Source organism: Sapajus apella, unplaced genomic scaffold, assembly GCF_009761245.1.
Source record: "Sapajus apella isolate SASKATOON/1434 unplaced genomic scaffold, GSC_monkey_1.0 scaffold49, whole genome shotgun sequence".
In the NCBI taxonomy this organism is placed as follows: Eukaryota; Metazoa; Chordata; class Mammalia; order Primates; family Cebidae; genus Sapajus; species Sapajus apella.
The window spans coordinates 2,441,928-2,467,038 of NW_022436989.1; the positions used below are offsets into that span (position 1 = coordinate 2,441,928).

Consider the following 25,111-nt stretch of genomic DNA (forward strand, 5'->3'; position numbering starts at 1 on the left):
TTGAAGAATTCTTTGGTTTTAATTGGAGAAGCAGTGGAGAAGGTGTTAAAACAAGAATCTTACTAATTCATAACATGATAAGAAATCGTGATTTAATATTTTGTGGTATGTTAGAAATAAGGCAGGAGAAAATAATCAGGATATTGTATTCAAGATATATATATATATATCAGTATATATTCAAGATAAATATATATTTATTATATCTTGATATAATAAATATTGATTATTTGATATTATATTCAAGATTTATATATGTATATTATACCTTGAATATAATATCAAACTTGCATTTGGCTGGTGTGTAACTTTACATTTAGAGTGATCATAAATAATTGAGGAGATATTCTGCCATAACCTCCCTCATAATTTTAGTGAAGTATATAAATCAGCATGGAGGGAAAATTACTAACTTACTTCTTTGTGTGTCTTTTTCATTCCCTGGTGAACAGTATAAAAAGCAAGAACAAAGCTGATCATGTTATATTCAGTTTTTAATCTTAAATTTTCAGTTCTGTTAAACATTTCATCTGGATACACTGCTGCTCCGTTACTTCATTGTTGTTGGTAGGCTGATTTGTGGGAAGTTTGTTACCTCATGTTTTGAAAGGTCAGCAGTGTATATGTTTGTCACTTGAGGGTTTCAAGTTCATGTAGGACCAAATTTAAAAGCCTTTTTTGTTGATGAGCTCTGTTGGGTTTCACTACTGTAGCCTGCTATAAAGTAGTAAAGAAAGCAGTTTTTTGAATTAATAAAGTGATGGATTATCTAATTACAAAGTTGATGTGAAATGGCAGTATGATAACTTTGACTGCATTACTAAATGATCCCAGTGACTGATCAGATGTGCCTGTGTTCCATTAACGAAAAATATGCCATTAAATATTTAACACTAAAATCGAGCAGATACACCAGGATTGCTAACCTTTCGTCTCTGGGGTGGTTGTGTCTATACCTGTGGCTGTAACTGCTACATGCCACATCTCTTCTGCTCACAGCAGCTGCTAGAATACTTAGTTATTGGGATTATTCTTCTCTTCTGCTTTTAAGTAAAGCAGGCAAACTGCTAAGATATTTAAATGCCTGCAGATCCTGGCATTCTAATTACAAAATGATGTCATGCTTCTATGATTTATATGTTTTGTCTTTATTACAACAGATTGAATCTTTAAGTAGATTCAGGAGATAATTATTCTCAAAAATATTTATCTACCTTCAAATAAAGTGACGTTTGTAGGACACTTGGGCTTCTAAAACAAGTAGTTGTTTGGATTTTAAATGATGATTATTTATCACATTCTTCATTTGTAGCCATTTGGTTAAGTATTTCTTTTCACTTATGTGTTAATAACCTATGATGAGTTGGTGTATGTTTATCATAGTTAAAAACCAGATGCCAGCTAAACTTCTGAAGTTGGGAAGGATAATTAGTAAGTTCTTAATCACCATTTTTATTTATGCCTGTGTTGGTCAAGGTTAATTGCTTACGTAAGGGCTAATGCTTTGGTTAAAAGTACTGATCGATAAATATGTTTGTTAAGCCTTGTTGCATTTTCTGTTTGAGGGTATAATTTGCCATCAGTGCAGATGGAGGTGATATTTTTTAAGTGTCTGTATGATGTTATGAAGTGGCAGAGGTTATTGTCATTGCTTTGGCTTTTCCTTCAGTGGCAACAATCTCTACTGGAGTACTGTGTCTCTCTACTAGAATGCGATTACTTGGAGCCAGGAATTATATCTTACTTATTTTGAATTCCTGGCAAACTTCATTGTATGCAGTAGTCTTTAATTTTTGACTGATTGAAGGAATGTGAGAAAACGGTATCCCTTTTCTGTTTTGTGGAACATATTTTGATAAATGTTTTTATTTTTTATTTATTTCATTTCATTAAAAAATTATTTTTTAAAGACAAGATCTTGCTCTGTCACCCAGGCTAGAGTGCAGTTGTGTGATCATAGCTCACTGCAGCCTTGAACTTTTAGACTTAAGTGGTTCTCCTGCCCAGCTGGGACTGCAAGTGCATGCCATCATGCCTTGCTAATATTTTGTTTTACTTTTGTAGAGATAGGGTTTTGCTCTGTTGCCTAGGCTGATCTAGAAGGCCTGGGCTCGAGTGATGATCCTACCTTGGCCTCCCAGAGGGCTAGGATTATAGACATGAGCCACGACAGCTGGCCCAGATATATATTTTTAAAAATTAATACATAATGTAAATATATGAGACTTGCAGAAAGAAACATTAATATCATGGTAGAAGTCAGGAAATCTAGTAAGTTAGTTGATGGCTCAGACTCATGGAGACTGCCATTATATTAAGTTCTTCAGGAAGTGATGAATGATTATGTTAATTATTCCAGGTTTCAAGGAAGTTTTTCTATAAAATCTCACATTGTAAATATTTAGACTTTCCAGGCAGCAGACAAAAGTGAGTTATAACTGTCTCATGACAATTTGTTGTTTGTAAAGAGAGTGTTACTTATGGTCTCTGTGGTAGCTGCTTCTTTAAAAAAATTATTTTAGCTGGGTGTGGTGGCTCATGCCTGTAATTCCAGCACTTTGGGAGGCCAAGGCAGGTGGATCACCTGAGGTCGGGTTTAACTGTTTCCTTTTTTTGTTTCCCAAGATGGGGTTTCACCATGATGGTCAGGCTGGTCTTGAACTCCTGACCTCAGGTGATCCACCCACCTCGGCCTCCCAAAGTGCTAGGGTTACAGGCGTGAGCCACTGAACTGTTTCTTTTTTTATCTTTTAATTTAAAATTTTTTAAAAGACAGGGTCTTGGTGGGGTGCGGTGGGATTACGCATATAATCGCAGCACTTTGTGAGGACAAGGCACACCTGAGATCAGGAGTTTGAGACCAGTCTGACCAACAAGGTGAAACCCCTCCTCTATTAAAAATACAAAAAAAAAAAAAAAAAAAAATTAGCCAGATGTGGTAGTGGGTGCCTGTAATCTCAGCTACTCGGGAGGCTGATGGAGGGGTATTGCTTGAACCTGGGATGGGGAAGTTGCAGTGAGCCAAGATCGTGCCATTGCACCCCAGCCTGGGTGACAAGAGTGAAACTTGATCTGAAAAAAAAAAAAAAAAAAGACAGAGTCTTGTTATGTTGCCCAGGCTGACCTCAAACCTCTTAGGTTCAGGCAGTCTTCCTGCATCAGTCTCCTGAGTAGCCGAGACTATAGGCATGTGCTATCATGCCCAGCTTATTTTTGGTTTTTAATTAAAGACATCACATTTCATTATTTTGTTTTGAAATGAAACAAAGATAACATTTTGTCTTATAAATATTTTGGCTATGTAACTCAAGTTTAAAGTTTTTGTTTGATTTTTTTTAGATCTTTTCTTAGATTGTGGATTATTGCCCTCAGACTTTAAATTGTGATTTGGCTATTTCTGTTTCAAATAAGGAGGACCTTTCATGGGATAAAAAAACAAATATGTTTTAGAGATATAATATTAATAGTGATAAAAATTATGATAAACTGCTCTATTAAATTTTGTAATAGGCAGAAACTGCGTGATATTTTTTAGGGGCAGAAATCAGACATTGCCATTCGATGCGGAAAGTAAGATGACTTGGTATATTATAAAGGTAAGCAGGCAAATGTGGTGATGGCTTCGCCAAAGGAGATTTTTTAAAAGCATCTTAATCGAAGGGGAAAAGAGTCTTCCTTTCATCTTCAAAAGTTGGTTTTCATTACAGTTTCTATGTTTAGTACCTAATGTTACATGTTTAAAGAGACATTTAAATAAATGTTTATTTACAAAGCATGATGAAGAAAGGACAAATACTGTCTTAGTATCTGGAAGAGCTTTAGAATCAGAGGGCTCCAACAGTGTATCAGGCTGTCCTGGTACAGCTGAAAGCTACCTTCTTCCTGGAAGAGTTTCACTGAGGATTAGAATTACGTGTCAGGATGGGTTATCTCTATGAGTATAAAGTAGGCATGGATGATATGTAAAGTGCTCTTTGAATTTGTGAGTTTGTGATACTCCTGGTACATCACGGAAGGGTGTAGATATCTTCTCTCACCTTCTCCATTGAAGTCCTGCTTATCCTTAAGTTTCTGCTCAGCTCTTTGGTGAAATCTACTTGGCTGGGATTGATGTTTCCCTTTTGTAAAATCAGTAGACACTCTTACATTCTATGCCAGCCATTTGATAACTGAATATCCTCTACTTTTCAAGTCTTTTTTTCCTAGGTTCCCACTTAGGCGATGTATTTCGTGAAAATAGAAGTCATGTGTCCTCATTTTCTTCCTTCAACATAATAAAATCATATAGCTTTGGGGCTAAAGAGGTCACAGAAACTCTCTGACTTCATAGCCTTCCCACTTTTTATCCTCTCCCTTTCTCTAGAATACATCATTTGTAGCTTAGAGTAGGGTAAGTAGTCACCCAGTGACATAAAGCTAGAAACTGAAATCTTCCGAGTTCAGTCTAATGCTCTGTTAATTGATGCCCAAGTGCTCAAGAACTTAGTTGCTAAATTGAAGTGAAAATGTGGTATAGCAAACAGAAGTTAAATTATGGACAACCTTTTAGCAATATCTGTTTCTCATATTGAAGCCTATCTGTATAAAGGGAGAAAATTAAAAATAACTTACAGAATAGTATTATTTGACATTTGAAACTAGATTAGCTTGTCTAATGATGAGTTTCAGTTCAGAGATTCTGTATGTCTGTTTAAATGATTGTGGCTTTCCAAACCAGCTATCTATCGTCCCTTTAGATAGCTCAGTTATAAATAGAGCTGCTGTATTATATACTTGAGTATGTGGATTTGTCTTGTATTGCCCATTTTTTGTCCATACTTGCCAGGAAACAGATGAGTATTAGACTCTGGTATATGTCTTACATCAACAGATCAAGGGACAATTGGCAGATTTATCACAAGTTTCCTAGTGCTGCACTCCTTCATTTTAACTTTTTATTCTACCAGGTACTATAACGTATATGTTTACATTTACCTTTCATAATAGCCCTCTGAGTTACGATTATTGTGCCTTTCCAGATGAGAAAATGCTTAAGGTCACACTGTTTTTAAGTAAAAGAGACAGAACTTTATGGCCCTCTTCATTTTGGATTTCTTATTTTCTCCATTCCACCATACTGCATTCTGTGTTATATTAGTTCTCTGTTAGAGCCCTAATTGTGGACTATTATAAGCCTTAGCAAAATCCAGAAGGATGGAAATAAGAATATTTGATAATATTCTCTCTCTAATACTGAAGTTTTGCTCTATGCAAAGCTGTAAATTATTTAATCAGGATTTCTGATATTTTTATACAGGTAGTACATCATGTCTTACATACCTCTGACCTTCGTATATTCAAATCCAAATAAATACTGAGAGTGGGAGGAGGGTAGATTGTTCATATCAAATGATTTTGTGCTGATGTTGCCACAACTCCATGTGAAAATAAGGATAATTGACATAGAATTTGCATGGAGTTAGGTATCTTTTGAAATCTGCATTCTACAATCTTGTAGTACTGCATATTAAAACACTAATTATTCAGGAGCTCTCCAGCTTGAGTCTGTATGGTTCCTTAGCCATTATTGGGTGTGTTTTTCTCTGTGATTCTACAGATGCATGCATTTGTAGATTTAAACATTTCATATGCAATAAAGCATATATGCCATGTAGGAGAAAATACTCTTCGGTCTTATTAACGTGTCTTTTTCTTTTAGGGATATTTGACCTTAACATTTATAGATATTGATGACATAGGCAAATAATTTTAAAATGTTACTTTTGAATACTTGTCAAGTAAAAGCAAAGAATTGGAGCTACATGACCAGACTTGTCAGTCATGGGCTTCACTTCAAGTTTTAATTGACATTTGTTTTTAGTTTTGATGCTTACAGAAAAAATTTATCAAGGTACTGTTTATGCAGATCTGTTTAATTTGTATCACCTGAATTAGGATCAGAATTAAAAATATCCTTAATGGAATTGCCTCTCCTCCCCTGATGGGTAGCAGCATTTTATTCAGCCAGTACAGCATCTGAAGAGGCTGATGTGACTTCCTGGGTGGTGCCCTAAGGTCTGTTTTTTCTCCTTCGTAGCCATTCAGTGGCTGTTGGTCTTTTAGATTAGAGCAGAAGTTGGTAAGGTATATTGTTTTGGTGCCTCAGAAGTCTTTCCTAATAAGAGGTGACTATACTGTGGGTTTTCTTGCTTCTCATTTGGGAAGATTTTATAGAACAATACCCACTTTGCCTAGGTGCAGTGGCTCACACATGTAATCCCAGCTCTTTAGGAAGCCAAAGTGGGTGGGTTGCTTGAGCTCAGTAGTTGGAGACCAGCCTGGGCAACATGACCAAAACCCAACTCTACAAAAAAATACAAACATTAGTCAGTTGTGGTGGTTCATGCCTGTAGTCCCAGCTACCTGGGAGGCTGAGGTGGGAGGGTCGCTTGAGCCTGGGAGGTGGAGGTTGCAGTGGGCCTAGATGGTGTTACTGCACTCCAGCCTAGGTAATCGAGCAAGACTCAGTCTCAGAAAAACAAAAAACACACAAAAACCAACAATACCCACTTAAATCTCAAGGTATGCAGATTTGAGGTGTGATATTGTTTAACCTTTGCAAATCTTGTAATTGGCTTCTGTGGCATAACTTGCTCATCGTTCTCCTGCCTGTCTTACCAATTTGTTTTAAAAGTTATTTGCTGATTTGTCTCTTGTTACCAATATTCTGCTGCCATGGCTTTACTTGCCTGCCTGTGTTTCTGACCCCATCCCATATTTTATGTATCAGTACAAATCTTCATCTATGTGATCTGTTTTAACTTAAGATTTATCCTGTACAGTGCCCAAACTCTGCCTTTTCTTCAGTACAGCACACTGCTTCACCTTTTCTGTCGTTTCTCTTGGCACTGCAATCTCCTGAGCCAGCCATGCCAGCAACATCAGGAGTACCTCTGATTCTTTCCTGCCTTCATTCCGTATGCCCTGCTTATGCTGCTTTTAAATAGCTCTTGACTCTATAATTTTATTTTTATATTGTTTTATCACTGTCCCAGTTATTAATAAGATCCTTTTGATCTCCTAAATGGCCTCTGACTCATGTCCTTGCCTCTCACTCTTTCCCTGAATCTGTTCATGTTTATATTCTGCCATTAGAGATAATTAAAAAAAAGAAACAGATTTGATCATTTAATCTCTTGTGTAAAGGTGTCTGTTCATTCCCTTCTGTCTTTGTATGAAATCAAGGCTTTTAAGTATGGCATTTGAGGACCCTGCAAGCTTCATCTCATGCTGCTTTCCTGGAGCTGGCTGACTGCTTACATAGACTATAAGCAGCTTGAGGGTCAAAATTATTCCTGGTACCTTGCATAGTGCCAGTCAATTGCAGAGATTCAATCAATGTATGCGTTTACTCCATGGCTTGCATTGTCACCTGCATTATGCTTTTAGTCCTTCCCACTGTTGCATTGCCTTTATGCCTCATTGTCACTTACATTATGCTTTAGCTTCTTCCCATTGTTGCATTGTCAGTGTGTTTCTTCAAGCCACCAAAGCTTGATGATATCTGCAGCCTTGTTGCTATAACGTTAGCAGATAAATATCCATAGGGTGTGTGTATTCTCTAGATAGGTAACTATTTTTGAAAGGCTGAGGTATTTTTGAACCAATTCATAAAGCTGCTCATATATACAAAAGGAGAGGCCACAAAAGCTAATGACAATTCAGCAAGGCTTAGTTATGGCTGGGAGTTGTGTGTGCGTATACACACACACACACACACGCGCGTGCGGAGGGTGGAAATCACTGTGTTCCTTTGGGGCCTAATGGTAATGAGCTTCTACCTGTAAGGTATTCTGATTTGGTAAAAACGTTATCTTTGAATAATAATCATTAGCAGTAGCGGAGTGGGCTTCTGCTTTGTCAACATTGCTGAGTTTGATAATTAGATCATTAAAAGGATCTGATCACGTTTTGGAAATCCTGTTCTGGAGTTATCTATATAAGTTTGCTAATCATTATGGCAGGCTTCTAGCTTTTCTTTAGAGCAGTCACGATGCTACAAAGATTTTTCGTGTGTGCTGAAAATATTTTTCTTGTATCAATAAGGCTTGGATAGTATTTGTCACTTTCTGCCACCTCAGAGTCAGCAAGGAGGATCTTGCAAAGTATTCAGCATTTTGTTGAAAGAAGATATTATGTTCTATGTAGATAAAAATTATCTTTTAGTTTATTTGAGTAGAAGGGTATTTTCTCCATGATAAGGAATGCTTAAACTTGCATGATCTTGGTATTTAAAAGTTCTTTTGAAAACAACTCATGTTTTCAATTACAAAATAATATAGAGCTCTCAGTGAGTGTGATCATTCTATAGGTCACATGTTTACTAATAGACATCAGTATTAGCTGAGTAGGCTTTTTAAAGCCTTTTACTGTTATGCCAGACATGGTGGCTCATGCCTGTAATCCTAGCACTTTGGGGGGCCAAGGTAGGTAGATCATGAGGTCAGGAGTTCGAGATGAGCCTGGTCAACATGGTGAAACCCTGTCTCTACTACAAATGCAAAAATTAGCTGGGTGTGATGGCACACGCCTGTAATCCCAGCTACTCAGGAGGCTGATGCAGGAGAGTTGCTTGAACCCAGGAGGCAAAGGTTGCAGTGAGCCGAGATCGCGCCACTGCACTGCAGCCTTGGTGACAGAGTGAGACTCCATCTCAGGGAAAAAAATAAAAAGGCTTACTGTTTGTCCTTTCCCCGAAAGCTCAGGATTCCTTTTCTTCTTCTACCTTTTGCTGGTATAGTTTCTTCATTTCTGCACGGCAAATTTCATTTAACATGTTGCCTTTTCTAGGAAACCTTTCACAACTCTCTTAGACATGTCCCATTATGACAGGAATGAGGAAGCAGAAGTGTAAAATATAAGTGGGTAAGAAAAAGGGCAGGAGCTTCCATTATTTTGCTCCTCCAGTTAGGTGCCATTACATCACTAAAGGGAAGAGCTCCAAGCTCCAGTCTGTCAGGGTTGAATGGCTGCTGAAAACGAGTCAGTGTCTCATGTCCAGGTGTTTTCGAACTCTCTTCTCCCAGTCCGTTCATGCCATTCTCTCTTTCCAGGTAGATTTGCCTCTCATTGCTCTTGTCCTCTGTGAAGAATCAAAGGCTTAATGGTTTTTGAAAAAAGCAGATCTTGTTCATTGGAGCTGCCAAGTTACTAATTACTTCTAATTATCTTTATAGCAAATTGATAAACATAGAATTAAGTGCTGTATTGTGTATAGCAAAGTTTTTCCTGAAAACATTGCTTATAATTTTTATAAATAATATACCAGGTTATATTAACTAGGAAAAATTTAGAGTTTAACAGGGTTCTATCATGAATCCATTTGTGGAAGAAGATTTATTTTGGCAAGCTCATTGGTCTGTCCTAAAACCTGGATTTCCTCATGTAGTGTCTGGTATTCCATAAAGTAATGCACATTTGCGGTCAGTTAAATCTTTTTCTTTTTTCTTTTGCAGAGACAAATGATTTCTTTTCTTTCTTTCTTTTTTTTTTTTTTTTTTCTGAGACAAATCATTTCTTAAGTGGATTTCGCCAGATTCTTAGGGCCTATTTGCACTTATATTTCTATAATTGGGTGGGATCTGCCTTTCTAAATTAGGATTCATAAGAAGAGTGCTATGGAATAGGCTACTAAAGTCTGTTAGCCATGAAGGCAGTGTCTCAGCTAGTGGCTTCCTCTTTTCCAAAACCTCGTTAGTGTCCTTGGGGACATTTCTTTGGTAAATACCTATTCCACAGTCCAGCCTGCTTTTTTTCTAAATGTAATTTCAAAGCCCAGTCACTTCAGTAGATTTTTTTGATTGACCACAGTAGACACAGAGTATGAGAAACAAAATAGAATCCTGAAACTTTCTACCTGGTAAACAGAGGAAGTAAGGATAGTATTTTCAGGGTCATTCATTTTTAGGCAGCTATTCGATTCTGATGTGTTTGATTTATTGGAGTTTTTGATGATTCTATTCCCTTTTGTGGTAAACTATCCAGTTCACTATACCTTTGTTGGAGGAGTGTAATAATCCAAGTGCCTGCTTTTATTTTCTTGTCTGCATGTATTTTATATTTCTGTTTTCCCGTCCATGGCATAATGTGATAATGTATTTTGATAAATGCATTGTTTTGCTAGAATTTTAGTCTATTCTGCGAAATGAAAAAGACTTTAGGTCAGTATACTTGTGTTAAATTTTTTTTTTAACAATTAAAAAATACATATTGGTTTTGGAGGCACCTTTGATGTTCTAATAATTATATTGATACAGAATGGATGCTTCTTAAAAATTTTTAGTGTAAATAAGCTTTTAAAATCTTACTGTCTTAGGCACCTAAGTAATTTTACATTTTTTTTTTAAGATGGATACTAGTTTAGGTGCTCATTTTGATGTTGTTTTTAAAAAAATATTGATATCACAGTCCTTTCCATCTTTATTTTTAAGTGACAGCAGAATCCTGAGTATAAGAAAATGTGATTAATTCTCCCATATTGAAGTCATGTAATCATTCTTTGCCTAACAGCTGCTTTCTATTCAGTACACTGAACATAAAATTCTGGAGTGCCATTGTGCTGTCATAAATTTTAAATGTGAACCATTCTTCCTCTTAAGTATCATATGGTATTGCTGTTTTGAATTTGTGAGTTTGGTAGGGGGTTTTTCTAGAGACTGCTATTGTAGTCAGCTAGGAGGGCCTTCTTCTGGGACTAAACACTCTCCCTCATTCTCTATATCACTGTGATGTTTAGTATTATGTTACTGTAATTTTTATTATTTGTTCACAGGAAAGCAGTGGGGGAAAATTGGTTTGAGTTGTCATTCCTTTGATTTCTGTGGCATATTGAAAAAGTGGACAAATAGGACCAAAACAAAGCAGTATTCTTACTTGGCTCTTTCAAGTAAGAAAGAGCCAGTTTTATACATTTCATTTCAGCACATTTGTATTGACTCTATTCACAGCACCATGTGGAAAAATAAGGATAATTAAGACTTCATTTCTTCCCTGTCTGGTAGGATACATGAAAAAATTATATAAATAAATATAATTATATTAAAGGTTCTTTGAAAGCAAAGCTGTGCTGTCTTCTTTTTTTTTTTTTTTTTCTCTCCCCCACATGTTCAGGTTTATTGAGGACATTAGGGGCTACAAGGGAGCCCTGGGCATCTGGGGACGAGGCCTGGCATTTGCTGGACAGTGAGTGGCCCAGCCAGCGGCCAAGGATGGGGTCTCCACCACCAGGTTTACTTGAAAGTGTGGCTCTCGGCTCCACCCCGCCCAAAGCCTTTAGGCCCAAACATGGCTGCATAGCAGGGATGGTTGCAGTAGGGTTTGCCTTCGTGCTCAGCGTGGCCGCCGGAGGTCAGCGTCTTCCCACATTTCTCACACTTCAGGCAAGGCCGATGCCAGTCCTTGCCCAGAGAGGTCACCCTCTCGGCGAAGTACACCTCCTTGTTGCAGTTGGGGCACTTGGGCATGGCAGCTCCGGGTGGTGGCGGCTGGGGCGGGAAGGGCTGCAGGCGCGAGACTCTGTGCTGCCTTCTTTTTGTAAATCTTGCTTGCCGTGTTCAGTACATTGGAGGTACTTACAGTATTCTCCAGCAGACTGCAATAATGGTGATACGTAGACCTGAGATGGAGATTTGAGGTGGGGAGATCATTTGATTTTGGCCTTTAATGGAAGATATTATAGATGGAAGACTCAGTGCTGACTTCCTAGAATTTAACAGCCACCATTGCAAATAGGCTAATGAGGAACCTAGAGCTGGGAATTAGATCATTGTGACTCTAGATGCAAGGAGATTCCTGTAGCTGGTTCATGCTTGATGGATGTGCCTGTTTTTGGTTAGGAGCAGTTGATTTCAGATTGCCCCTGCAATTTCTGCCTGGGGCTGTTCTAGTGTCACTCCCTTTGTGAGCCCTTCTCATGCTGCTTTCTCTTCCTGTTAAGAATCCCCTGATTTATGAGAGCAGTGTTCTTCAAATGGGAAACTTGGCTGTAGGCTTTTGTTTTTTTATTTTGCTTTTTGTTTTCTGTTTTTCAAAATAAACTGAGAAGGATTTTTAGAAAGACATGAAAACAAAGAGTTGCCTAAGGTGACTCAGGAGTTGTGGTCTCAGGTGGTTTGGTATCTATGAAAGAAGAGTTTCAAAAAGAAGGTGGCCAAAATATAAAAGGACAAATTCAGCACTAAATTTAGCAATTAGAAATTCAGTGGAACTCTTTACTTTTCATGTGGACTAAAAGTGTGAAAACTATTTTATACTCCAGAATAGAAGTTGAGTGATTACGCTTTTGCTGTTTTTACCAAAATGATAAGTTGCTTCTCCGACTTTATTGCTGTGAATGAAAAGCTGAGTTATTCTTTTTCATTCTTAGGAGAAACATCTCCCCTGTATTTGAAACCCAAAGTTACTTGCATTTGAATTGATGTCAGATCATTGGTCTGAGAATCAGCCAGTATGTTTTGAAGTACTTTATCTCCCCAGGAACCACAAAGTTACTTAAATCCTAAATGACTTGGCAAAATCCTTGTCATTAGGATTGGCTTTGCCACGTCATTTAGGATTAACAAACTTGTTACTGTTCTGTTCTGTAATGAAAATGTCTGAAGAAGAACAGAGGTCAAAATGATAATATCTGAGCGAGTTGGTTTCAGTTAATCCTTTGTAGTGCAGTTTTACAGTATTACACCTTAAAAGTGGTGTTCAAATTTAATTTTGGTAATACTTATACCATAATAAATTGGAGATGTGGGTTTATTTTTAGGTATGTTGTGTGATCTCTTAAGTATTATACTAGAGCATGAAAGTGACTATCCATTGAAAAGCCATGTCTGTTAATGGTTTCAACATGCTATTAAAGTATTATAATTTTAGAGTATAAAATATAGTTTTATCATGAACATGCAAATAGGAAAAATATATAGTCCCAGTTTCTAATTTTTTTTAAATTTCAAAAATGGCACAGTTGAAGTTTGAGGATATATCCTGTTGAATTTTTTTTTTGAGACAGAGTCTTGCTCTATCACCCACACTGGAGTGCAGTGGCACAATCTCGGCCCACCACAACCTCTGCCTCCTGGGTTCATGATTCTCCTGCTTTAGCCTCCCAAGTAGCTGGGACTACCAGCATGCACCACCATAGCCTGCTAATTTTTGTATTTTCAGTAGAGACGGGGCTTTGCCATGTTGTCCAGGCTGATCTTGAACTCCTGACCTCGAACTCCTGACCTCGAACTCCTGACCTCAAGTGATCCACCTCTCAAAGTGCTGGGATTCTGTTGAATATTTTTAATTCAACTCAAATTTGTATAAGCCTTCAGTTTTGATTTCTAATGAAAAGAGGAACAGAAATATATTTTGTGGTGCCGCCAAGAGAGTTCAGCACGTCAGTTGCGTGGGTACCTGGTTCACCTATCAACAATAGCTCTTTCTAAAGCTTGAAGGTGAGAACTTTAGTAATTTGGCTTTGTCATGGTTGAATTGCTGCCATTAGACATCGAGCAAATTAAAGAGGAGAGCTGGGGGCTGGTAAAAGTCGTACTCATTTATTAAGATAAGATAATGACTGAAAATTGTAGGACGAACTACCTTTGCATACTTTTAAAAGAAAAGAACCTTAAAATGATTTTTATTCCTTTATGTTAGATTTTGTAATTAAGAATTCTGTGGTAATTAATAAAAAGTCCCACTTCAGTTAGAATGTTTCTCTAAACATGACTATGGAAGCCTATGTGTTATTTCAAATAATCTTTTTCAAATAGCTGTATTTCCTTGATTATCCTTATTTATTTATTTGACATAGTCTCACTTTATTGCTCTTTAATATTCATTTTTAAACATATTTATGAGAAAATATCCCTTATCAACATTTATAAAATGGGCACAGTCTGAATTGACCATTAACATATTTTCTAATGTAATAAAGCTGCAAAATTAGCATGATCCCTAATATTTTATGTTAAGAGGATGATGTGTGTTACGTTGAAGATAACAAGGAAGCTCTTATGCTGAGGCTTGTGTTGAAATGAGATTTTCTATAATTCTATTAAACCGTTGGAGTTCAACATTTTTCTGGAGGCACTTCTGTATCTTTTTGTAAGATTTTAGAATAAAATGTGAAACAGAATTTTTAATCATTGTTTCACTGAATGAGGTCTGTGCTCCTCAAAATCAGTCCTCTGATCCCTTTTGGATTCAGCAATCAATCTCAGGAAAAGTGACTTACGTTAGGTAATAGTTACTGTTTTTGCCAAGTAACACATGCTCCTTATTCCAAGTAATTGTGTGAGAACTTAGCTTCCATCTTCCCTGCCTATTGTAGGGATGTAAGACCAAGCAGGTACATGTTAGCATTCCTGGTGAGCTGTAGCAAGGCTGCTCTTAGTGATGGAGTCTAGGTTACATAAAAAATTTCAGCAAAGTTGGAAGTTTCATGTCTTATTGGTAGTTTTTAAAAACAAGCCACAACCCACAGAGATTTATCTTGGGGCTTTTCCTCTTTAGATATAAAGTTATTAATTTGTAGCCTTTGGCTCAAAAAGCAACAGAGGCATTGACAGAACATTAAGTTTAAACTTAAAGTCAAGATTTCTACAGCGATTAGCCTACAGGGGGGTATTTTAAAGATAATGGTGGCTAATGTGATAAATGCTAGAGAGAAAGATAAAACTCCCAACTCTAGCAGTGTTAGTGGGTGGGTTTCAGGCTTTGGGCTGTGGTTTACTTGGCTTTGAGGGTAAAGGTAAAAATCTTTATGATACTATTTTCCTCTCTATTTTTTTTTCTGCTTATGTATTCATTGAAGTCTATTTTTATCATGTTTTCAGTTGCTGGCCATTTACTAATGTTCAGGGAAACACATACTTTTATGGCATATGTACACATTACGTTGAAAGTCTTTCATGTTTATTTTTGCACTGTGATTTGAACTAGTTTTTTAAACTGAAATAAATTTCTATATGTATTATGGCCAATAGGAATATCTTCAAATTCATGATATTTTGCTGCTTGCTTTATACAGACTTCTGCTACTTGTTTTGCACATGTGCTATATGGGAGTTCATCCAAATGTATTTTGTGTTATGGCTTGTCTTCTTAGTTACCAGCATCTGAAATATAGTACCTTTATTTAATACTGTCACAAACATAAAATTGTCATTTCATTTACCAGTAAAATTATTATGCTTTGTTCTCTGCTAAGTATTTCTTGATCCGATATGCATTACAAATAACTTCGTGATGTTAGTTTTTAGGTTACTACACTATCATTCAGTATCCTGAACTTATTTCCAACTGGATTCCAGCCTAAAGTATATGAACATAATAATTAGTTTCTTTCTACAAAATCACTTTAAGATCACTCTCAATGCATGTGTTATAGAAAGTATTTTTAAATAAATTGCCCGCCCTAGTTCTTTGCATCACTGCATGCCTGTGCATCTTCTGTGCCAGCAAACATGATATGGACAAACTGAAGTTTTGTGATTAGAATGCTATTTTAAATTTACCAGAATATATACTTAAATGGAGTCCAACAATAATAGCTAATATTTATTGAGGTCTTCCTATATGTCAAGCTGTGTTCTAAGTAATTTATCACTGTACACACTTTTCTGTTGCTGTGTAATAAATTACTACAGTTGGCCATCTGTATCTTTGGGTTCTTCATTCATAGATTCAGTCACTACAGATAAAAAATGTTTGAAATAAAAATAACAGTACAATAAAAAATAATATAAAATTAAAAAGTGTAAAAACGAATTTATATAGTATTTATATTAGGTATTGTAAATAATCTATAGATGATTAAAGTATACAGGAGGATAGGCACAGGTTGTATGCACATAGTATGCCATGTACTCTAAGGGACTTGAGCATCTGTGGATTTTGGTATCCACAGGGGTGCTAGAATCAATACTAAGGGATGAATGTGTGATCTTAGTGGCTTAGTACAGCACTCACTTATTATATAGACTGTGTACTCCAGGGGTGCAGGAAGCTTGGGGCCATCTTAAAATTCTGCCAACCACAATAAGTATCAACTCATTTACTCCTCACAGCAACTCTGTGAGCTTGGCACCATTTTTAGCAGTATTTTATACTTGAGGACACTTGGTCAAAGGAGTCACAGAACAACAAAGTAGGAGGGCCTGAACGGCAACTTGTGCAGCCTGACTTAAGAGCATAGACTCTATCTACTCTTCAGCTCTAGGAGCTCAGCATTGTAGCTATTCATTCCATCACTTTTTCTGTATATCCACAATTCTCCTTTCTTTTTCTTGTCATATAGTGTTCCTTAGAAGACACACACGTTTGTGTTGTTTAGGAAGCTGTTATTTGGTCCACATACCTTTTATATGGACTTGATGTTACTTTCTTGGCCGTTTGAGTAACCTCTGAGTCACAAACCTAACTGCAGGATCCCGCCCCATAGACTTGCTTATTTGTTCTGTACATGGCTGTAAATTCATTCTTTTGCTGTTAACTCTTGCTGGTACTTGTAAAGTCTAGATTTAGCTTTTTGTTGAAAATTGGAAATTGTGGCTATTGCTGGGCCAGTTCCCACCTGGCAATAATTTGCATGAGCTAGGTAGCAGCCACTTCTTTTGGTGAAGTGTGAGCCGTCCAATTTGCTATATTCAGCCTACTCGGCTAACCCTAACCTATTCTTTTCAGTCTTAATCTGAACTTAAATTTCAGCTAAACATATATTAATCATTATAACAGAGGTAGTCTTCTGTTTTCTTACTTCACCTGTTGTTTATACAGTTTTTTTGACTTGAATTCCTTCTCTATTTAAAAACCCACCATGGTTTTTAGTAGTGAAATCTAATTTAGTCTTTGCATGAAAACGGTTTCACTTGACAGAGAAATCCAGCCCACAGTGAATGAAGCAAAAAAGGGAATTTATTGGCTATTAACTGAAAAATGCCTCCTTTTAACATTGCTAAGGCCAGGGGCTCAAACAATGTTATTAGGATCTGGTCTTCTCCCATTGCTAGGCTTTCGTTCATGAGTTCCTTTGATTCTCCCCCAGCCTTTCTTCTTACGGTGGCAAGACAGTGGCCAGAAGTTCTAGGTTTTCATCCTCTTAGCTCCAAATTCAATAGGAAAAGTAACTTATTTTTTTTGTTGTTGCTTAAGCATAATTCCCAAGATTAGCGGTGATTGTATTTCATGGGCATGGCTTGGGTCACGTATGCACTCTTGAACCAATTGCTGTAGCCAGGGGAATGCAATATTTCTATTTGCTTGGCTTAGCTCGCATGCTGTCCCTGGGAGTTCATTCCAAGGGAGCACAGAGACAGGAAGGGCTGATTTTCAGAGGAATATGGGGAGTGAATGCTAGATGACAGAAATAGTGCAGCTTACTTGCTGACTTTGTATTCCTCTCTTAAACTTCTCTAATACGGATTATCAGTGACACATATAATATTCTGCTTTATATTATAGTCACTTATTTGTTTACTCGTTTGCCAGACATTTATTTAGTGCCAATGATGTTGCAGGCATTGTGCAAGAGGATGGGGATAGAAAGATAAAAAAGACACATCAGTTGCCCTTGGGGAATTCACAATTCAATATGCATAATTTGCTCCCCAGCTGGATTGTAAAGCTTAGGAGATGTCAGAAATGTTATTGTGTTCCCTTGTAGCATATAACATAATATTTCTCCTAAAATAGACTCTCAATAGACAGTATAAAATGTGTGCATGCAGCTTATTAAAACATTTTCATTACTTCAGACTTGCTAGGTGAATGGATCTTAATTTGTGGCCATCTTATTTATACTCATACCTGAAAATCATTCCCACTATAGCTCTATTGTTTACCCTTGTCCCTGCAGGAAGTGTACTACTACCTGTCTTTCAGGCATCTGTGGAATTTCTTCAGTGCTCATCTCATTCTGTCTTTTATCACAGTTACTTGTTGGTTTATCTTGGCTCCTGTATGGGAACTGGACAGTCTTGAGAGCAGCGAATTGCTTAATAGATGTTTGCTGATTTTAGTCTGCTGAATGGTGGCAATGTCAGTGTTTTGATCCTGGGGACTGGTTTCAATTCTTTTTTTCATTATCTGTATTTTATTTGTTCATAAGACTTTGTTTAGATTTTCCCTTAAGTTCTCATTTATGTTTAATAGGTAGATTTGAGTTTGCCCTTCATAAGTCTTCCACGTACACATTTTGGTACTGGTAGTATTTTAATACTTGTCACACAGTCAGGGCTGGTATTGATAATCAGTGGGGACTTAGATCTCTACAAAGCTGAACTACCCTTAGGATGGAAAGCATTATTATAGAAGGAAAATGAACTTCACTGACAGGCCGGATGTTTTCTGTTATCCAATCTGAAGTTAATATCCTTTGTTTCTATTTTGTTTGCAATAGAATCCAGACTTTGATTTCCTGAAGTCTTTGTAATCAGTAATGAAAAAGCAAACTTGATGTGCTTTGAGAAGGATAAGAGCCAACATTGAATATTGTCTATATTCCAGGCACTGTGTCTTGCATATATTATATTTTAAATCTTCACAACAGTTCTATGGGGGTAAGTACTCTTCTTATGCCTGTATTCCAGGAGACAGGACCCAGGCTTAGAAAGATGAAGGAGCTTGCCCAGAGCCACATAGGTGGTCAGTGGTAGAATTGATCGCTCACCTAAGATGTCTGTAATTTTAGAGTTCATGCTTTTAGTACCTGGAAAGCACAGAGGCATTTGAAAATTCCAGATTCATACCTTGGCATCCCACACCACCACAAAGATCTATAGCATTCTTCTTCAGGTAATACTTTAAACATTGCTGGCTGCTTTCCTCATCCATATACCTAAGAAGGAAATTGTGGGTATTTTAGAAATCTCTTTGGTAATAACAACAGCAGACTATAGAAGCCATCAAGTTACTTTTAATACAGCTAAGTCCCCTTGATTCTTCAACACAGACAAAAACCATTGTCTACAATACATGAAAATATGCATTTTCAACTATGCTAATAAATTTTATCACTTATTTGAAATGTTTATTGCAGTTTCTAAAAAAACTACGTGCATTATGAAAAGTTAAAGTAAGTAAAAGCACAGATCGGAAATTCGAGTACTCTAGAAACCTTCTTAGAGACTAGCACTGTTAACAGTTGGGTCCACATTTATATCTTTGTTTAGTATATACACAGCTACATGCATACCACATATAATTTTTAATGGTTGTATACTATTCCATTGTATGAACATGCCAAATTTTTTTAACTTTTTTTTTTTTTTTTTTTTTTTAAGTTCAGGGGTACATGTGCAGGATTGTTATATAGGTAAACTCGTATTATGAGGGTTTATTGTACAGATTATTTTGTCACCCAGGTGTTAAGCCTAGTACCCAGTAGTCATTTTTCAGCCTAGATTACAATAGTTGTTTTTCCTGATCCTCTCTTTCCTCACATCCACCACCCTTAAATAGGCCCTAGTGTCTGTTCCTCTTCTCTGTGTGTCTTTGTGTTCTCATCACTTGGTTCCCACTTACAAGTGAAAACATGGTGTTTGTTTTTCTGTTCCTGTGTTATAATGGCCTCCAGTTCCATACATGTTCTTGCAAAGGATATGATCTTCTTTTTTATGGCTGCATAGTATTCCATGGTGCATATGTACCACATTTAAACAATCCAATCTACCATTGATGGGCATTTAGGTTGATTTCATGCTTCTGCTATTGTGAATAGTGCTGCGAAGAACATAGACGTCCTATGTCTTTATAATAAACAATTTATTTTCCTTTGGGTAGGTATTAGTAATGGGATTGCTGGATCGAATGATGGTTTTGTCTTTAGTTTTTTGACAGATCGACACACTGATTTCCACAATGGTTGAACTAATCTACACTCCAGTGTATAAACGTTCCTTTTTCTCTGCAACCTTGCCAACATCTGTTATTTTTTTGAGTTTTTAATAATAGCCATTCTTACTGGTGTGAGATGGTATCTCTTTGTGGTTTTGATTTGGATTTCTCTAATGATCAGTGATGTTAAGCTTTTTTTCATACACTTGTTGGCTGCGTGTAACATGTTAAAATTTAATTAACCAGTATAGTATTGAAGTATTTCCATTTATTTCCACTGTAGAGAACATCAATATACATACATCTTTGCATATGAAACTGGGTTTAATGTAGGATAGATTAGTAGAAATGAAGTTGCAGAAGCAGATTTTATATTTTTATATGTGTTGCCAAATTTTGCTGTAATAGATATTGCATTTACACTCCACCAAGCCTATACAAAAGCAATGCTTGCTTACAACCTTGCTAGTATAGGATATAGTTATTCTTTTTAATCCTTGCCAATCTTAAAAGTGATTTAATGCCTCTTTGTAATTTTACTTTTCATTTTTTAGTTATTTGATTTGGGTGGGTTTTAAATCATGAACTTTTGTGTAATAAAACTGTGAGACTTTGACTCTTTTCCCTGTGAAATTTTTAAGGTCGTGACAGTTCTAGGGAGTTCTAGACATTTTCTCAGGTTCTTAAAAATAGAGGTGTTCCTTCTTTATATGATGAAGTATAATATACAGGGAATGTTACATAATCTTGATGGTCCAGTCATCATCATTATATAAAGATAGCTTTTGGTACAATCTTATTTTTAAAGCCATTAGGTATAGAAAGTTTTTACCTGGTAGAAGAATATCTTTTACTTTATTAGTACAAAACTTCCATCTTGTCTCTGATATTTTATGAAGGAATACTTGGAAACAAATGTTCCAAGCAGCTCCTATAATGACATCTAAATAGTATTGAAAACACAAGATGGCTTCTTACATACGGGTTTATTTTACATTCATGTACTTTGAACTTAAATTAACTGTTAGGCATTAGGTTTGGTTTGTAAGCTTTAATATGATTTTGGTCATAGAAAAAATATTCTGTATTTAGATTTTTTTCAATTTGCCACCTTTATAGTTCTTGATATTAGTATGCACTTACATTTTATTTTTTTTCCTGCTGTAATGGCTTCTGATTATTATTATTTTTTACCTCAGTAAGTATGTTCTTGCTCTTTATGAATGCTTCCCCCTCGGAAGTTCTTTCTTATTTCTCTTTAGCTGTTGACAAGTGGCACTGTCTGTAAGCCTGCAGACAAAGGAAAAGCTTATGTTGTTTATTGTCTTCCCAGAAGAGGGTGTAGCAAGAGAGGAAAAGAGCAGCTAGACTGCCCCATCCCCCTTCATTTTAACTATCTCATAAAAATTAAAGATGGTGGAATATTAATCATACTGAAAAGCACTCTTACAGTTATAATTCATAAATAATATTGGCAATTAAATCCAAGATGTTCTGTTAACAGGAACCAAGAAGTAAAGCTGTCTACCTCTAAAATATGGAGATCATTGTTCTGTGAGACAAGGATGAATGGAGATAGCACATATTTAAAACTGAAATGGAAGTCTTAGTAGGAAAAACTACTTAATTTAATTAAAAAGCATTGCTAATCTTGGATAGATTCATAGAATTCTTTGGTCAATACAGTGAGTCTCTGGTATTTATACATCAGAATAACTGGATATTTGACATTTGATGCATCACAAAATATTCTGGTCAAGAAATTTGTTTTTGTCTAGGGTTAAAAACATTTTCATTACAGGCCAGTAATTTCAAGGTCTGGCCTTAAAGAATAAATGCTGTTGTCCTTTTAACTTAAGAAGGGTTATTATGTAAGCCTGAATCACTTACCTTTGTTTGTTGAGGGTTGTAGATTTTAGAACACAAGACAAACTCTTTGATGCCTTGTTTCCCTGCTAACTTATTAACCCTTTGTAGGCTGGTTCCTGCCTCTGTCACTGTATTGAAGTGAGTTCACTAACGTAGCTAGTTACGTCTTAATGCTGAATGCAGTATTCTTTTTCTCTTCCTGTATCCTGTTTGACTTCTCTGAGGCATGTATTGTTGACTGTTTCCTTTATGAAACTCTTCTTTTTTAACTTTGAAGATACCTTTGTCACCTTGTTTGTTTCGTCTCCATGGATCTTTAAATGTTGGTGTCCCTTAAACATGGTCCTCATTTCTCTTTCTTACTGTCTTTTTCATGTTGTTTTCCTAACTAGATTCAACTATTACTTAATTACCATTGAGTGAATTTTTGTCTCTGTGTCAGACCACCCTCCTGAGTTCCAACTCCATTTCTAACTGCTGGCTATTTATATCCCTAGATCATTACCCAAACTATTTAAAGCCTGGATGATTATCTAGCACTTTACCTCAAATCTGTATCACTCATGAGTTTTCTTTATTGTATTTCTTTAATGATATCTTCCTCTACCTAAGTTCCTCAACCTAGAACATTTCTAGCATTTCTGTGATCGTTAAGAACAATATCGACAAAAATATGTTATTTGTACTAACTGTAGTACAGATAAATAATGCATAAATTATTTATTAACCACTTAAATAAATATAAATTTGTTTAAATAAATAGGAATTTAATATTGTATTAATATTTTATCCGAACTTCATAAAATTTAAAGTGTCTGATTTTCTGAGGTTTGCTGAATCTTAACTGATTTCTAACAAATGTCTTTAATCCTTTTCAGAGGGATAGAGGAAAGTTCTCTAATTATATATAGAAAGTAGAAGGAAAATGATTTGTGGAAAATTAGATTATACACAATGTTCAAGACTATTTCAGAAAATAATTTAGTTTTATATATAAATATGTAAAATATTTATAAAAATGTTATAAAAAGTATATACTGTTATTTATATGTAAATCTGCATAACTTATTTATATGTAAATCTGCATTAACCGTATAGGTTAAGGATGAGTAGACAGTTTCTTCTGTCATGAATGTAGGTATTTTCTTGTAAAGCCCGTTTATTGTTGAAGGCAAAGGAGTTGCAATTTTTATTCTGGTTGTCTTTCTGGACATTCATCATGCATATACTGTTCAGTAAAATCATTAACAAATGGAAAAGAAATGAGTTGTTCATGGCTAAAGTTGTGGAGGCAGATGTTACCATTTCTTGAATAGTTGTAGAAACAAGTACTTGAAAAGTCTAACTGGAGAGAAAATCCGTATGATTTTCATAGGCATGACTGAGGCTTTGATGGTTGTGTAGAAAATTTCTCTGCGTGTCCAGACTTCAGAATGGCCTAATTAATAAGCATAACTTCTTTCCTTTCTTGTTTAGAATCAGTTTATTTTGAATATGTCCTTCTAACATTTTCTAGATTAAAGTATGTTAAAACATCCGAGAGTGTCCTAGAGTGCAAAACCTACCTCTCCACACATACATGCATACATAAAACTGCAAAACAAAACACTGAAATCAAACCTTTGAATTTTCTGTGAGAAATTTAGTTTTAATAATTCATACTTCCTTTGAGGGTTGATTTTGTTCTCCTTTTGATGAATTTTGACTTTCTTGTTCCATACCTGTCATCTCAGTTGTTTAACGATTTATTTTTCTTGCTCAGAGAATTGAGTTTTCCAGATCATATGGCTATAGCTTGTATTGGTGTCAAGGTCAAAATCTTTTAATTTTATTGATGGAACTGGTATTGTAACCTGAGGGTCTCCTGCTGTGTATTTAAATCCTGTCATACTGCCTAAAAACAGTCATATCTTGGTTTTGGTCCAACAGATACTTTTATTAAATTCCTTGGCTACATCTAGTTTGCTTTTTCCTTGAGAGAAATATAACAGAATACCAGCAGCATCATGATCGCAAATAGATTGTTACCATGGCAACCTGACAGTTTTTAATATTGGAATTTTCTTGTTAAAGCAAAACTTATGACGTTGGAGACCTTTTGCTGACCAAAAACATTATGCTGTCTCTTATAGTTGTAATTACACTGTTTCCAAGCAGAAAACTGTTATTCTTTATTTAGAAAACACATTGTTTACTCATTAACACCTCAGCTACTATGTTAAGACCTTTGTTTTCTCAACTGCAGACCCTTATGTGGGTGGGATCTTTTACAGTGCTGGACAGCAGTGAGATCGGTAAGCGACACCAAGTAAAGAGAATCACAGTTTGGTCTCTGACACCAAAGAATATTCCCACCTACTGACTGCCTGAGTAGTCTTGGGGAGATTGCTTAGGTTCTGGTGCTGCTTTTAAAAATTAATAAGTGTGAATACTAATTCCTGCCTTAACTTGTCTCATAAGCTTGTTTTAACAAAGTAATACATAAAATATTTATTATTGCATATTATTAACAGTGAATAACGGAAATAAGTAATATGCAACATATTGGATTTATGTATTATCTCATTTAACCTCCATAGTAACCGTGTAAAATAGATATATTATTCTTACCTTATATATGATGACATTTGTAGGCAGAAAACCTAATTGGGCTGGGTGTGGTGGCTCATGCCTGTGAGGTGGGCGGATCACTTGAGGTCAGGAGTTCCAGACCAGCTTGGCCAACATGGCAAAACTCTTCTCTACTAAAAATAAGAAAATGAGCCAGGCATGGTGATGGGTGCTTGTAATTCCAGCTACTTGGGAGGTTGAGGCAGGAGAATCACATGAACCTGGGAGGCAGAGATTGCAGTGAGCCGAGATCGCACGACTGCATTTCAGGGTGGGTGACAGAGTGAGGCTCTGTCTTAAAAAAAAGAAAGCTCAGGGCCAGGCACTGTGGCTCACACCTGTAGTCCCAGCACTTTGGAAGGCCGAGGTGGGCGGATCACGAGGTCAGGAGATCCAGACCATCCTGGCCAACATGGTAAAACCTTGTCTCTACTAAAATTCAAAAAATGAGCTGGGAGTGGTGGCACACGCATGTGGTCCCAGGTACTCGGGAGGCTGAGGCAGGGGAATCGCATGAACCGGGAGGTGGAGGTTGCAGTGAGCCGAGATCACACCACTGCACCCCACCCTGGCAACAGGGCAAGACTCCATCTCAAGAAAAAAAAAAAAAAAAAAAAAAAGAAAGAAAGCTTACTTAGTTTACCCAGATCACACACAGATGTATACATGGACTCAGGAAGAGTTGTCTGTTTCTATTTTCAGGGCTTTCTCAACTAATTATTTTGCCTATCATGTAGCTGGCACATAGTAGGCACTGCATTTATGAACACTTAGCTGA

The 25,111-nt window shown here is 36.4% G+C and overlaps 1 protein-coding gene and 1 pseudogene across 2 annotated transcripts in view; one reads left to right on the forward strand and one right to left on the reverse strand.

Annotated features, from left to right (window-relative positions):
• SMYD3 (SET and MYND domain containing 3) overlaps positions 1-25,111 on the forward strand; it is a 709,642-nt gene that overhangs the window by 179,100 nt on the left and 505,431 nt on the right. The window lies entirely within an intron of this gene.
• LOC116526120 lies at positions 11,137-11,564 on the reverse strand (annotated as a pseudogene). The gene has a single exon (XR_004257977.1). The product of XR_004257977.1 is annotated as a cysteine-rich protein 1 pseudogene (transcript).